Source organism: Sciurus carolinensis, chromosome X (assembly GCF_902686445.1).
Source record: "Sciurus carolinensis chromosome X, mSciCar1.2, whole genome shotgun sequence".
NCBI lineage: Eukaryota > Metazoa > Chordata > Mammalia > Rodentia > Sciuridae > Sciurus > Sciurus carolinensis.
Genome location: NC_062232.1, coordinates 37,042,341 through 37,058,980, shown reverse-complemented (window position 1 = coordinate 37,058,980; position 16,640 = coordinate 37,042,341). Strand labels below are relative to the sequence as shown.

At 39.8% G+C, this 16,640-nt stretch overlaps 1 pseudogene; it reads right to left on the bottom strand.

Moving 5' to 3' along the window:
- Positions 1 to 16,640, bottom strand: part of LOC124971434 (dapper homolog 1-like) — a 159,402-nt pseudogene that overhangs the window by 26,564 nt on the left and 116,198 nt on the right.

The window sequence follows — 16,640 nt, the reverse complement described above, 5'->3', positions numbered from 1 at the left end:
AGGACCCTTATTTTTCTAAACTGGAAACCAAAGCCCAGAAAGTTGATGAGACATAGTTGAGATTACTTCATGGGTTCTAGCATAGGGAGGGCTGGAACAAGTTTCCTAATTCTCTTGTGATTATTCTTTTCACTGTGTCACATGGTTTCACAGTTCTGTAGTTGGTACAATCAAGGAATTCAGAGAGAAACAGATTCGATAGAACCACAGGAATAGTTGGCAATATTCCCTTATCAGAGGCTTGTGTCAGTCAGAACTTGCGGGCTTCTGTGCTTAAACACTGTGAGGACCCCACATCATGGCAATATAGGAAAAGTGAGACAGCAAAATTTGCTGATGTTTGGGCAATAGCTCTCTATAGGCCCAGGTAGTGAATTTAATATTTCCTCAATCTTAGTCATAATTGTACTTTACTGACCCAAATAAAGCATTTGGATTTCATCAAAGTCTGCTCCCCTGATTTTTTGTTGTGTGTGTGTGTGTGTGTGTATGTGTGTGTGTGTGTGTGTGTGTGTTAGTTACTGGGAATGAAATCCAGGGCCTTGTGCATGCCAGACAAGCTCTTTACCACTGAGTTACATCCCAAACCTATCCCTGATTTTTTATATCCTCTTTCTTATTTTCTTAAAAGGCTCATTATCACTTTCTCCAGTCCAAATTTCTGCCACATTGCTTCACTAAATTTCTCATGTCTACTTTCCTTTGACCACCTTGGACTTGAGATATTAAGTGTAGCTTCAATGTGGAAGTCGACAGCTAACTTTGACTAATTCAGGCAGTAAATACCTCAGCATACATACTGATCTCAAAGAAAAAAACTTGGAGGACTCAGAGAGAGGGTTTGGACATTTTATTACTCTTGTGTTCCTCAGTGACAGTAGGCTAGGACAAAATGGAGGGCCCCATTATGTATGCCTACAAGCGGGGAAAATATGTAGGATAGGTTGCAGATGGATTTCTTCAGATGTTTTAGATACATTCTTTTACTTTATGACCAAGGTCACTTTGCTTTTACCTAATGCTTGGAGACAAGGGAAGTGGACAGTTTCCCTCTTCATTTCCTTCCTTATCCTATTCTTTAGAGTCCTTCTTATCTCACCCCCTGGAACAACAAGCTATCCTAGGCATCCACTAGTATTTACCCCAATGCTGCTGTACAAGGAAAATTCAGTTACTTTTGTTATTGATTAATAAACCTGTTTCCAAAATAGCTTGAATGTAGACTTGAAAAGTATAGACTCTTGGAGTTGGACATTTCTTTAGAGTTCATCATTCTCAATGAGGAAATTCATTGTTGCCTCTGACGTCTGCAAGTTGGGGCAATTAAGTTTTATCAAATCCTCCTGGAAGGAAGGCAATACAATTAACATCGAAAAAAATAAGAAACTGGGAGTCTGGAAAATTGCTTTTTCTTTTCAACGTATGGCTGTGAATTTGAGGGAGGGTCTCCCTGCTGAAGTGCTAAGAGAGAACTGATGGCAACCAAATTCTAGAATGCAAAAAAAAAAAAAAAAAAAAGAAAAGAAAAGAAATTGTTTTGACTGAAACATTCACCCAAAAGAGAGCAAAGCAGATTTCTGAATTTACTATGAGATTTGTGTTATTTGCTTGGCAAGGTGTTAAGACACATTTTAGAAACTTGCATAGGCATCCAATGCAAGCAAGCATCTTTAATTTGAGAAGTGTGTGTGTGAGTGTGTGTGTGTGTGTGTGTGTGTGTGTGTGAGTGTGTGTGTGTGTGTGTGTGTGTGTGTGTGTGTGACAATCCATATTATCAGGAATGAGCACCTCTGAATTTAAAAACATTGGTATTTTAGAAAAATCAAATAAACATATCCAAAATCTAGAATCTATACTCTCAGCTCTTAGATCTGAAGGTATTCTCTTAAGGTAACTATTTAGATACCCAAGCTCTTAGATTCTGACTTGGTAAAAGTAATGTTTTTCTGTATAGAAAAATCATAAAAGTCTAAGTAATTTAACTTTTTCCTTTCAATTTAATGTGAACAAATTCCGCTAGAAATGGGGAACTTTTGCTTTTAGTATTCTTTGGCTTCCAGCAGAGGTATAGAGCCTGCTATTTGTCCTCAGAGCGGGGGTGGGGGGGTGGATTCGCAGTCAGCAGTCTTCAACTCTTTCTCTTTCTTCACTCCAGATGTGCAATGTGTGCAATGGGCATAGCCACTGACAGCAAACACCCTGTTACCATTTGCTCAAGGGGAAATTGGAGAAGAACAATGTCTCACAGAAATCAGAGTTCCCTGCTAAACTTTAGGAAGGCATGATTTAAAGAATTGAGAATAGCAAATGAGCATATGAAAAGATGTTCCACATCATGTGTCATTAGGGAAATGCAAATTTAAACAACAATGAAATACCATCATACATCTATTATAATGGCCAAAATATGGAACACTGATAATGCCAAATGCTGGTGAGGATGTGGAGCAATAGGAACTGGTGAAAATGTAAAACGGTACAGTCACTTTCAGATAGTTTGGCAGGTTTTTAGAAAACTAAACATACTCCTACCGTATGATCCAACAATCACACTCTTTGGTGTTTACCCAAAGAAGTTGAAAACTTATGTCTATACAAAAGCCTGCACACAGACATTTATAGCATCTTTATTCATAATTGCCAAAACTTGGAAGCAACCAATATGTCCTTCAGTAGGTGAATGGATAAATAAACTGTGGTACATCCAGACAAAGGAATATTATTCAGCACTAGAAAGAAATGAGATACTAAGCTGTGAAAAGACATGGAAAAATATTAAATGAATATTACTAAGAGAAAGAAGCAAATCTAAAAAGGCTATATCATATGATTCCAACTCTATGACATTCTGGAAAAGGCAAAAGTATGGACACAATAAAATGATTAGTGGTTGTCAGGAGTTGTGGTGGGTGAAAGGATGAAAAGGCAGAGTACAGAGGAGTTCTAAGACAGCAGAACTGCTCTGTATGATATTATAATGATGGATATATGTTGTACATTGATAGAATAAAATGAAGTCTAATGTGAACTATGGACTTTGAGGGATAGTGGTGTGATAGTATCGGTTCATCGGTTGTAACAAATGTACCATACTGGTGGGAGATTTTGATATTGGGGGTGACTATGCCTGTGTGGGGGGCAAAGAGGTATATGGGAACTCTGTGTCTTTCTCTTAATTTTGTTGTGAATTTAAAACTGCTGTAAAATATAAAGTCATTTAAAAAAAGAAGCTGGTTACGTGACCATGGCATACATTTTGAAAGTCATGATTGTGGAGTAAAGCAGACATCAGAATGTCTCAAATGTCTTTTTTTTTTTTTTTTTTTTTAATTCCTCTTGAAAACATGGCTTGATTTATTCCATTCTATTCCTTCTGCCTCCATCTGGATCTTGTGACTTTATGCTGAGCCATTGCACTAGCTGGCACATTTATCTTGAGTCTCTCCTTTATCCAGTCCAAATTCCACCCTGCGGCCAGAGTTTTAATTTTAAGGAGTAGGAGGGGGAGGAGGAGGAGAAGGAGGAGGAGGAGGAGGAGAAGAAAAAACAGCTGCTGCCACAATGTCCAACAGCAGAAAATACTTGGGGACACTTTGGTTCAACTATGTAATGGTGTATTTACAGCTGTTGAAGGCCACGTAGTCATTGAAGGACCTGTTGAATGATCATGATTTGGCATTGGGTGACAAAAGTGATCTGTGTGATCTCAATAAGGTCACCTCGTCAGGATTTATGCATAAATTTACCTATGCCCATCACATTTGGAAAGGTGAAAAGGTACTGCCTATTACCAAAAAGAAAATCTTAGTATAGACCAGACTTTCTCAATTGGAGTTCTATAAGAGAATTAAACTCTAAGGCATCCATGATAATTAATTTTATGTGTAAGCTTGACTAGGCTAAGTGATACCCAGATAACCAGAACGACATTATTTTGGGGTATGTCTATGAGAGTGTTTCTGGAAGAGATTAACATTTGAATCAGTAGACTGAGTAAGGAAGATTCTCCCTCATCAGTATGTGGGGTGGGGAGAGGGAGCATCATCCAATCTGTTGAGGGTTCAAATAGAACAAAAAGGTGGAGGAAAGGTGAATTCTCTTCGTTTATTTATTTATTTATTTTTGGATATAGATGGACACAATATCTTTATTTTATTTATTTATTTATTTATATGTGGTACTGGGGATTGAACTCAGTACCTCACACATGCTAGGCAAGTGCTCTATCTCTGAGCTACAACTCCAGCCTTCTTTCTTTTACCTTGAACAGATACATCCATCTTCTCTTGCCCTTTGACATTGGGGTGAGGCTGGTTTTCAGACTTCTGATTTGGGGACTTTTACCACTACTCTTCCGACCCCTTAACACCCCTCGTTCTCAGGCCTTTGGGTTCAGACTGGGAGACATGCCATCAGCTATTCTGATTCTCAGGCCTTTGGACTCACACAGAATTATACCACTGGTTTTCCTGTTTCTTCAGCTTGCAGACATGTGTGGTGGAACTTCTTGATCTCCTGCTGTGGCTTAGATATGTGGTGTTCCCCTAAAGTTCATGTGTGGAACAATGCAAGAAAGTTTAAAGATGAAATTATTGGGTTATGGAAGTTTTAATCTAATCCCCTGATAGAGATCAACTGGGTGGTAACTGTAGGCAGGCAGGGTGTGGCTAGAGGAGGTGGGTCTTTGGTGGCATGCCTTTGGGGTATATATTTTGTCCTTGTTGAGCAGAGCTCTCTCTCTCTCTCTCTCTCTCTCTCTCTCTCTCTCTCTCTCTCTGCTTCCTGTTGGTCATGTTCTGAGATGCTTTCCCTCTCCATGCACTTCTGCCATGATGTTCTACCTCATTTTAGGCCCAGAGTCATGGAGTCAGTCATCTATGAACTGAGACTTCTGAAATCATGAGCCCCAGATAAACTTTTCCTCTTCTAAATTGTCCTTGTCAAGTTTTTGGTCACAGCAATGTGAAACTGACTAGACTAAACACTTCCATAATTACATGAACTAATTTCCCTAATACATAGCACTCTCTCCTTCTCTCTCTATGTGTGTGTGTGTGTGTGTGTGTGTGTGTGTGTGTGTATCTCCTTTTGGTTTTGTTTCTCTGAATAACTCTGAGTAATACAACGTCCTTTGTATGTGTTAAATGAAATTTATGGGAGGCCATTGCTTTGGACTGAGCTCCTGTACAGCCCAAGAGATCAGATCAAACCAGATAGAGTCACTCAGGTTAAGGGTCACATAATTAAACTGAACTTTAAGCTAATGTCTGTTGGGGTTAGGGTCTGATGCCCCCCGCCACCAGTGTGAAGAGACCCCAAAACTCAAGACCACCAAGCACACCTTAATGTCCTGAACAGAAATGTTTGGATTAGGAGTTCATGCTGAGTGGAAAGAGTTAGCACAGCCTGAGGAGTGGGGCACATTGTCTGCTTACACTGAGCAGTGCCCCTCGCACTGTTTCATTATGAAACTGCCCAAACGACTTGATCTATGTTCCCAAAGAAAAGGTGAGTGCAATAAATGAAAGGATTGATTGAGATGGTGGACATCTGCCTTTAGGGCTTTGGGATAGGGGTTCTGGGCCTTGTCTTGTGCCCCTGAATAAAAGGGCCCTTTCCCCACCTTTCAGATAAAGATTCAACACAAGCAAAGTTAAGAAGGCAAGTACCTGGGGCTGGGAGGAGTGAGTGGGACTTGGTTTGATAAATGTCAGTGTGCAAGCTTTGCGAAGACAGGACAGGGTGGAGGGAAAAAGGAAGCTCAGGGGGTGTGGGTTTCCAGGGTCCCTCAAATCATTAGGGAGGGAAAGAAGTAGTTCTGAAGTCCAGTGAATTTTGAGGGTCTGAAGTGTGAGCTTTATTCATTACTATAAAGAACCTTGTTTCTTCCTTTGGGAAACATAGACCAATGCAAGTTACATGTGGAACAAGCATTCAAATCCTGTATGAGTTCCTCAGTTTCCCCTTCTATCTAATAAGATCCCATCTCACAAGAATGGAGAGCAATGACATCTGATTTCCCTCTTTCTTCCTCTTAGGGTTATTTCAACCCTTGAATAAAAGTATTCGTCTCTTTCATCAGGTAGATTTCTTCTATTTTCATGGTAGTTGAGTAAGACTGTCACTGTTCATGGAAAATCAGAGGACAGACAGTCTGACTTTAGGAGAGGGGGATGGAAGCTGTGTGGCCCTACCTGCACTGAGCTAGAATGGTCGTCACCATGATCTGGAAACAGGGTATGCTCCAGTCTATACCACCATGTAATCAGTGCCCCATTGCCTTGAAAAACCTAAACTGTACATCTTCTGCTCCTGGAGTGAGTGGCATTGTCCCTTTCATGGACCCTGTGATTTGCTTTCTTACATGGACAATCAGCTCTTTGCACCAAAAGACAAAGAATTAGTCTCACTTCATTGGCCTTGGAGTTCTCATCCCTCAAAAGTTAATATGTTACTATCTTTGATTTTGATGATAATTCAAAGTAAAGACATCCATTTCCTTCACATCTTACAAATCAAGCATTCCTGACTCTGAAATGATTTTCTGGGTTCAGTGTCTCAGAACCATAATAATTGACTTGGCAATATGAAAACTCATTTACAAGCAAAGTATGATGAGGCTTCTCTTCATTTGATACTAGAAGCATCGCTCATAAATCTAGCTTATTAAAACAATGAGTGTCTCATAATATTTATGCAATTTCCAAATGAGATGGTCATAAAATTACTATAAAATATTAAAAGTCTATTCTCTGCTGATGATAATGAAGCAAATATTGATGTGGTCCCCACAAGATACACCGCTACACACATACTCATTGAAATGGGTAGATGATGATATTGAAATATTTCCTTAAACTACACATAAATAAGATTATCTGCTTTTATTTTTTCTTAGTTTTCTTCCATAGTGAGAGACACCCTTTCTGTTTATGACTATGATGTTCACATGTCTTCACATTTTTTTATGTCAAATTTTCTATATTATGTGTTTTCATACATTCACTCTTCTATGAACAGACATGGAAGGCCCCATGCTAGATGCTTTAGGGAATAAAAATTCAACAAAATAATTCATAATGCTTCAAAGTTCACAATTGTGGGCTGAGAGTGGGGAATAGGGTAAGGACATTAAAATAACTAAACAAAATATAGCACCCAAGGGAAAAATGTAAAATAAACATGTGATCATTGTGGTATGAGACTGAAGAAAAAGGGAACAATTACTCCAAACTAGAGTACCAGAGAGAACTTCTTGAAAAAACTGGTAGTCTTCTTGATCAATGAAAGTCACCATGCAAGCAGCTATCCAAGTCTTTTCTAATAAAGGAAGTTATCTTTTCCAGTACCCTCCCAATTTCCTTCTTAAAGGTGAAGTTGATAGTGATTTCTGTTGCTACTCAGTAGAGAAGTCGTCAAAAATTCTATTATAGGGCTGGGAATATAGCTCAGTTGGTAGAGTGCTGGCCTTGCAAGCATAAGGCCCTGGGTTCAAACCCCAGCACTACAAAAAAAAAAAAAAAAAAAAAAGTTCTATTATAATAGAGAAGAAAATGAGAGAACATCTGTGGATACGATTTACAAAGCCCAAAGTGATTCATGACTCTAAAATGTCTATTATGCTTGCTCTTATTTTTAGTAACTTCTACGTTGATGGTGTAAATGAATCTGAAGGGACCACAGGGCAACGATCTGAGGTACTTCTAGTGAACCTGAGTGCTCTCACTTCCCTGCTCAGGCTGAGTTCTCTAAAGTTATCACTGTGGCAGCTTCCGCTTGGTCTTGGCTCTGGGGATCTTGAGCTGATGAAAGCTGAACCTGCTGCAAGGCAACCTTGCCAGAGCTTCCTCATTGCAGGGCTTCTGGGAAAGGACAGTCACTAATTAAGCCCAGTCACTTCTTCTTTTCCTTCTCTTCCTGTTTCAGATTCACCCAAATATAAGCACCTCGTTAGCCTACTCATGAAACTTGATGCACTTGGCCAAGATGCCAGGAGGGGTTAGTACCTGGCTAGGTCTGGAATGGCCACAGTAAGAAACTTGAGATGCCAGTATCTGTTGTCCACTCCTCAGAATGAACAAGTCACCAAATGTGGTGTTTCAAAATGTTCCCACAAACTCTTGGACAGTACACGCCACTGAGATGTAGTCTATTTCTTCCTCTTGAATATGGGTCAGCCAATGAAGTTGGATTATAAGAGGTAATACAGCTTCTGCCTGGCTTTTGTCCTCTTGGGACACTTGCCTTGGGATCCTGGAGCCCTCAGGTAAGAAGTCTGACTCTCTAGAGGCCACCATGCTAGACAGGGATCACAAAGAGATAGAAAGACATGCCCAAGGAGCTCCGGTTGTCCAACCACACCAGCTTTTTTGAGTCTTCCCAGCATCAGCTGCCAAACTTGAGTGAGCAAGCCTTGGATGATTCCAGCCTCCTGCCTTTAAGCCAACTCTGCTAAGACCAAGCGAAGCTGGCCTTTATATTATCCTAGCTGACAGTGGAGCTGAGATGAACTATCCCTAATGAACCCTGCCTACTAATGCAGATATGTGAGCAAAATGAATGATACTGTTTATTTTCTTATGTATACAAATATGTATTTATTTTACATAATTAAGGGCATATACCACCCTTTTGTAAAACCTGCTTTTTAAAAAGATTCATTTAAGATTTTACTCAGGGGAGTTTTAAGTTTATAGTAAAATCGAAAGGGGAAAGTACAGAGATTTCCCATATCCCCCTGCTCCCCTGAACCCCCTGGGGACTGACTCTCCCATGATCAGCATCCTGCTCCAGGAATACAAATGTTCCAAGTGGTGAACCTACATGGACACATCGGAATCATCCCAAGTCCGTGGTTTATATTAGAGCTCACTCTTGGTGCCATACATCCTATAGGTTTGGAAAAATGCATAGTGACTTGCATCCACCTTTGTAGTTTCATACAGTGTTTTTCTTTTTATTCCACATTTTTTATTGGTGCTTTATAGTTGTATGTATTGATGGGATTTGTTCAGAGTGTTTTTCACTTTCCTAAAAATCCTATGGCCTCTGCCTATTCATCCCTCTTCACTACTCTAAGATTTCATCTCACTCCAGTCAGATTAGAGATTATCAAGAATACAAGCAATAATAAATGTTGGCGAGGATGTGGGGAAAAAGGTTCACTTATACATTGCTGGTGGGACTATAGATTGGTGCAACCACTCAGGAAAGCAGTATGGAGATTCCTCAAAAACTTGAAATGGAACTACCATTTGACTCAGCTATCCTACTCCTCTGTTTATACCCAAAGGACTTAAAATCAGCATACTACAGTCACACAGCCACATCAATGTTTATAGCAGCTCAATTCACAATAGCTAAACTATGGAACCAATCTAGATGCCCTTCAACAGATGAATGAATAAAGAAAATGTGATACATATAGACAATGGAATATTACTCAGCCTTAAAGAAGAATGAAATTATGGCATTTGCGGGTAAATGGATGGACTTGGAGAATATCATGCTAAGTGAGATAAGTCAATCCCAAAAAACTAAAGGCCGAATGTTTGCTTTATAAGCAGAGGCTGATTCCTAGTGGGGGGTGGGTAGGGAAGAATGAAGGAACTTTGGATTACACAGAGGGGAGTGAGGGCAGGGGTGGGGTGATGGGGATGGGAAAAAATTTTTTTAAAATATTCAATAAAAATTGTAAAGAAGTAAAGAAAAACAAAAAAAGAAGAAGCAGGTCCACAAGATGTCCTTCAGTAGGAGAACGGACGCACAAGTCATAGTACATTCAAACAATGGAATATCATTCAGCATTAAAAAGAAATGAACTATCCAGAAAAGACATAGAGAAACTTTATTTTAAAAAATTTTAAAATTATTTGTTCTATTTAGTTATACATGGCAGCAGAATGCATTTTGGTTCATTGTACACAAATGGAGTACAACCTTTCATTTCTCTGGTTGTACATGATGTAGAGTCACACCATTCATGTAATCATACATGTACATAGGGTAATGATGCGTATCATTCCATCCTCTTTCCTTCCGCTGCACCCTCCCCTCCCCTCATTTCCCTCTACATAATCCAACATTCCTCCATTCTTCCCTTACCACCTCCCCCTGATTGTGTATCAGTATCCGCTTATCAGAGAAAACTTTCGGCCTTTGGTTTTTTGGGATTGGCTTATTTCACTTAGCATGATATTCTCCAACTCCATCCATTTACCTGCAAATGCCATAATTTTATTCTTTATTATGGCTGAGTAATATTTTATTGTGTATGACATGGAGAAACTTTAAATGCATATTACTAAGTGAAAGAAGCCACTCTGAAAAGGCTACATACCATGTGAATGTTACTGTTTTAAGCCATTAAGTTTTCAGGTATATTATCATGCAGTCAAAGTAACTAGAATACCTATGTAATTTTGCCATACAATCAGTTTTATTTTCTCCTGAATAGACCAACTGGACTGTTGTTTAGCCAGGTGGAAATGGAGTGAGACTTACTACTTTTGGAGATTAAGTTTCTAGAGTGGGGCCTCCTCAGACATGTGCATTTCAATCTATTCATTTAGTAACAGAGGACTGGGCTGGTTATTATTATTATTATTGTTATTATTATCTATAGCAAAAACTGGGTCTCTGTGTTTGAATTCAGATCTTTTCTCAATTCCATGTTGATTTTTGTTGCATGCTTTCTTCCTTACAAGGAAATATTTTAATCAAATCCCAAAATCCAACATTGCATTTTGAAATCACAGCTTTTAATAGTTATTTATCTACAGAAAGTGTTGTCTCTAATTTTCTCTTTCCATGGCAGGAAGCTGCTGAGTCAGTGGGAATTTTAATCCCATTCCCCTCTCTCTGTGTATTCATTTAGTGACTGAAAGGGAGTCCAGTTTTGACTTATTGGAAATGGCCTAAAATAGTTAGCTGAGTGAGGATTCACAGACAAATGGATGCTTAAAAATGAAAAGATTAGGTTGGATGTGGTGGCGCACGCCTGTAATCCCAGCGGCTGGGGAGGCTGAGGCAGGAGGGCTGGGAATCCGGCTCAGTGGTTAAGTCCCTGGGTTCAATCTCTGGTACCACAAAAAAAAATAAAAATAAAAAAAATAAGAAGTAAAGCAATACCTCTGTTACTACAAAATCATATTTTAGGTTGATCCGCTAGAACACATCTGTAAACTGAAATAGTTGAACATAGGAAAGAAAAAGACAGAGTCAGTTTTCTGTCACTGTAATGAAATAGCTGAGATAATTAACTTATAAAGAGGAAAGTTTTATTTTGGTTCATGATTTTGGAGATTCCAATCTGAGATTAAGTGAACTCATTGTTTTGAGCATTTGATGAGTGTCCTGGAGGCAATGGGGAGAGCATGGTAGCAGAGCAAACTGCTCACTTCACAACCAGGAAGCAAAAGAACAGAAAGAGGGTGAGGTTCCGCAATGCCCTTCAAAAGTATGCTGCCAATGAGATAAAAATCTCCCACTAGGCTCCACCACTTAAAGATGCACAGCACCTTCCAACAGTACCATCCTAGGAACCAAGTCTTTAACACATGGGCCTTGAAGATCCAAACTACAGCAATGAGTGCCTAGAAATACCTGGGTAATTGCTAAAGACCTCTCTTAATTTATTCATAAACAAGTCCCCAACTTTCATTCAGCGACTACTTCTTCACAAAGCAATAAAGTATAGCTTCAGAATTTGCATATTTTGCACAATATTGTAACATTTTTCATCATCTGATTTCCCAGTTAATGGTAGATTAGAATTAGCTAATAAACAAAGAGAGAAAATGCTTAAGGGGAAGAGTTGTTAGAAGATAGGCACAGTAACAGCAGTGGGAGACAACATCTGAGATCATGAGACCAAAAACTTAAACGTGACATCAGAAACCAAAACATATATAATCTGGTGCCTTGCCATAGGGGTAAATAGCTCTGTATACCTCAGTAATCCAGAAGAACATCGTTGATATCCCACAAGATAAGTACAATGCCTCTCCCCAACTTTATCCACAGGAGATACATTCCAAGATCCCTGGAGGATGCCTGAAACCACAGATAGTACCAAAAGCTATAGTTTTTCTATATGCCACGCAGCATTACCACATAGTACCAGAGTTTGTTAGGAGAAATCCTGGTTCTTGGATGGCAGCAGTGAATGTCTCAAGTGTGTAAAGGAAAACCTTCGCACCTTCATGCCCATCAGGAAAACCTGCGGAGAGGAGCATTCTGCTCTGGCCACCTAGGAAAGTAAACAACTGCCCCAAATTGACCTAGTGTTACCAAGGGAACCTGTATAGGAACCTGGTGGTCTGATCCCCCATGGCACATTGTGATTGGGCAGGAAACCTATAAAATGTATGGCTATTCCCACAATAAACAAGTTTTCAGCCTGCTCGCCACAGACCTGCTTTCACCCAACTCCCGGAGTGTGGGGGTCTTGACTCCATGGCCCTTACCTGCGTCTGAGCTAACCTGGCACCCCTACAAGACTTAATCTATCCTCCCATGTTTTATGAGCTAGTTCCTCCTTTGCATCACTACTCTTACACTTTGTGGCTATTATTAAACAAAATAAAGAGTACTTGAGCATAAGTACTGTGATACCATGACAATCAATCTGATAATCAAGAAAGTTACTGAGTAACTAACAGGCAGGTAATGTATACAAGGAGTACACGCTGGAAAAAAGAATGGAAAAAAGAATGAAGGGATGTAGCAGGATGGCACAAGATTTCAATCACACTACTCAGAATGTCACACAATTAAAAACTTATAAATTTCTTTTTATTTCTTTGTTCTTTTTAGTAGAACTGAAAAAAAAAAAACTTATGAATTTCTCATTCTTGGAACTTTCTACTTAAATTTTCCAAATGAGAATGATGGTGGGTAATTACAACTGTGAAAAGCAAAACCACAGATAAGGAGGGGGCTATTACAATGGTTAAATTTTGTTCAGGACACACTTCTTATAAAAGCAGAAAAATTAGTTTTTCACCTATTTTAGGGAGAATTCATGGAAAATGATCTAAAGAACGCATGCTTTGACATTTAAAGGGATCAAGTTTAGTTACTCAGAAGAATTATTCATGTGGAAACATCTTCTCATATATTGATTAAATCAGTGCCTGCTATGTTACAAATATTCCACTGAAATAACTGGAAGTCATGTTGATCAGTATGTGGTCTTCATGGTTACATTTTGTCTTTAATAAGACTGTAGGGTTATCTATTTGTTCATTTTGTCCACCACCTCTCCTTTTGGATATAAGACTCGACTTTCTTCTACAAGATAACCCTTAACCATAAGGTTAAAGGAGAATTATTATCTTCTTATAGATCCTACCTTTTTGACTACAGTGATGGACCAGAGGTGACATCTGAACCTCTGGCCACAGTGATGGTACTCAAATAAGGATGAACTTGTGATCCAAGACAAGTTGCATCCTTTACAATAATTTTGCTTAGAACTAAGCAAAGCAGTCACTTTCCTGTTGGGTAGTGAAACTAAGCAGATGTGGGACTCAGCTACCAAGGTGTTGATTCCAGTCTCTGAGCAAAAACTGGTTGGAGAACATGTCACAGACTCAGAGAGAAGTGCAGTGGACAGCACAGATGACATGCAGGAGAACCTACCCTGCAGATGCAGGGTTCCTACCACCGAGAAACTCATTCCAACTTATGAGGTCCCAGGAACTGTCCTGATTTTGCCTTTGTGATTCCTGTTTTTTAGTAAATCTTTTGATTCTAATAGCTACCCAAACTGTCCTTTCAGCAAATCCTCTTTTGCATAAACAACTCCATTTGGCTTTTCATCATCTGTAGCTAAAAGACTCCTGTGGAGTATATGAAGCTCAGGAAACAGTGTGAGGCTCCTGTGAGCTGCTCACTGCAATAGTGAGGGTCTGACACGGATGCTGAGAGAGGAAAACTGGAAGCAACCTTGTTTGTGTAGCTAATGAGAAGTTGGTATCTCTCAAGTCATGTGACTGAAAGGAAATGCTGCTGCTTAGCTGAAGGAAGAAAAGACAGTGAAGGCTGTAGCAGGAGTTCATACAGCAATCTGCCTTATCAGGTTTCCCTTTTCTGAATAATTCAAGTCAAATGCTCAGCCTTACTCCCCACCCCCACCCTGAGCCCTGAGGTGATCTGCCCATGTGCCATCTTAATTCAAGGAGATCATGGAGGGCAGCAGTCTATGGACTCTTTCAGTTGACTTTCTGAATCAGCGAGGCATTTAAAATTGCTCTTTTTCTCCAGCACTGGCATTTTGTTATGACCAGGAGAGAGAAAAATGATCCTCACTGTGGAAAGCTTGCCTTGGCTGGGCACAGTGGCACATACCTATAGTCCCCAGCGACTTGACTCGGGAGCCTGAGGTAGAAGGGTTGCAAGTTCAGGACCAGCCTGGACAATTTAACAGGACCCTGTCTCAAAATAAAATTTATTAAAAAAAAAAAAAAAAGGCTGGCGATGTGTAGCTCAGTGGTAGGGTGCTTACCCAGAGTGCAGGAAGCCCTGGTTCAATCCTCAGTACAGCAGTGAAAAAATCCTACCTTTATGGTGACAAGTGTCACACAGTATTGTAAAGAGATTCTCATGTATTTTTTCATTTAGTCATTCTAACTCATATGAGGTAGGCACTAATATTATTTCTATTTTAAAGATGAGCAGATTGAGGCTTAGAAGGTTAAGAAGCTTGAAGTAGGTCATACTTTGTACAAGATGGAACTGGGACTTTTTCCTTGGCAGACTGACTAAACAACCTTCTTTCCTAACTACTATAATACATTGCTTTCTGGACACAGGGCATTGATTGGAGCACTCAGCTGAAGCTGTCCCACCTGTTTGACTTCCTGATGTCATCAAGGCTGGCCCTATAAGTGGGTGAGGCAGATTTGAAGAAGTAGGGTCTTAGCACTCCATGCATTATGGGAACTCCCATCATTTCTCCATTTTTAAAGTTCTAACAAACTCTCATACCCTTCACATACTGCTGGTGAGAACATAACTTGGTACAATTATCTGGAAACCCATTTGAAAGTATGTAGAAAGAGCTCTAGGGGCTGGGGTTGTGACTCAGTGGTAGAGCGCTTGTCTAGCATGTTTGATGCACTGGGTTCCATCCTCAGCACCACATAAAAATAAATAAATAAAATAAAAGGCATTGTGTCCATCTACAACTAAAAAATATTTAATAAAAAAAATGAAAGAAAGAGCTCTTGAAAATTCCATGCGCCTTGACTAGGGAAGTATTCACGAGGAGATAATTAAAAATGAAGGCTGAACATTATGCACAATGGTATTCCACTCAGTTCTTTTGCATAATTAAAAGTTTGAAAAAACTTTGGTTTTATAGCTTTTAGAGTTGGAAGGACCAGATTCACTCTCATTTTCTCACAGAAACACTTATTCAATATAAGGTGTAACAGTTATTTATTGCCCTGTGACAAATTGCCCAATACTTGGTAGCTTAAACCAACAGTGGTTTGTTATTTCTCATGATTCTGTAGGTTGGTGGAATGGTTCTTCTGCTGGTTTTTCCAGGTCACATTCATGTGGTAGCTGTCAGCTGGGAACTCTGTTAGGGCCAAGATGGTTTCACTCAAACATCAAGGGCCCTGGTGCTGGCCTTGGTTCTCCTCAATGTGGCCTCTCATCCTCCAGGACCTGAACCAGTTTCTTTTTAGCAAGGCACTATCCAGGTAATATACTAGCAGAGAGGAGGTGGAAGCTGAATAAGCTCGTAAGGTTTAGTCTCAGAGGTTCCACAATGTCACCCCCAGCAACTTTGATCGGTCAATACCAGTCACAAGAGTAACTGGAGTTCAAGGAGGTGGAGAAACAGACATTACCTTCTGATGGAAGCAATGAGAACATCTCATGGCAAAGTGTCATGGCCAGGCTATAGAGAAATGACTCATAGGGGGCCATTATTTATGCACACCAACCAAAAGTGGTGAGAAATTGTAACCAAGATTAAAAAGAATTTGGGAGCTGTGGAATGAAGACTTTAACTTTACCCAAAGAGAGATCTAGTTTTTAATCCTTGGTTATGAGGAGGTGATATCCAAGCCTCTGGAATATTCTGTCTGATAGGAGTGATTTTGTTTGTCTAGAGCTTTGGTTATGAGTTAGTCTACCCATGTGATTTATGATGGATGCTTTGAGTCGTCATATCACTTCTGACCCAGAAACTGAATGCATTAGTCTGTCTCCCCCAAAAGGCTGGAGACTAAAGGTCAAGCACTTAGCCAGTATTTAATGGAGTCTTTATAAAAACTCTAGACACCAAAGGCTCAGGCAAGCTTCCCCGGTTGGCAATATTCATTGAGTATTGTCACCTTTCAATTCTGGGAGGGTAATGCATCCCTGGGGATGCCAGAGCTTTTGTGTTTGGGACACTCTCAGATTTCTCCCTTTGGTTGGCTCTAATTTGTACCCCTTTTTTTTTTTCCTGGGGTGCTGGGGATTGAACCCAGGACCTTGTACTTGCAAGGCAAGCACTCGACCAACTGAGCTATACCCCCAACCCTAATTTGTACCCTTTTACTATCATAAGACTGTAATCCTAAGTAGAGTGTTTCTTCTACTTAAATTTCTATGAGTTGTTCTAGCAAATGATTGAACCT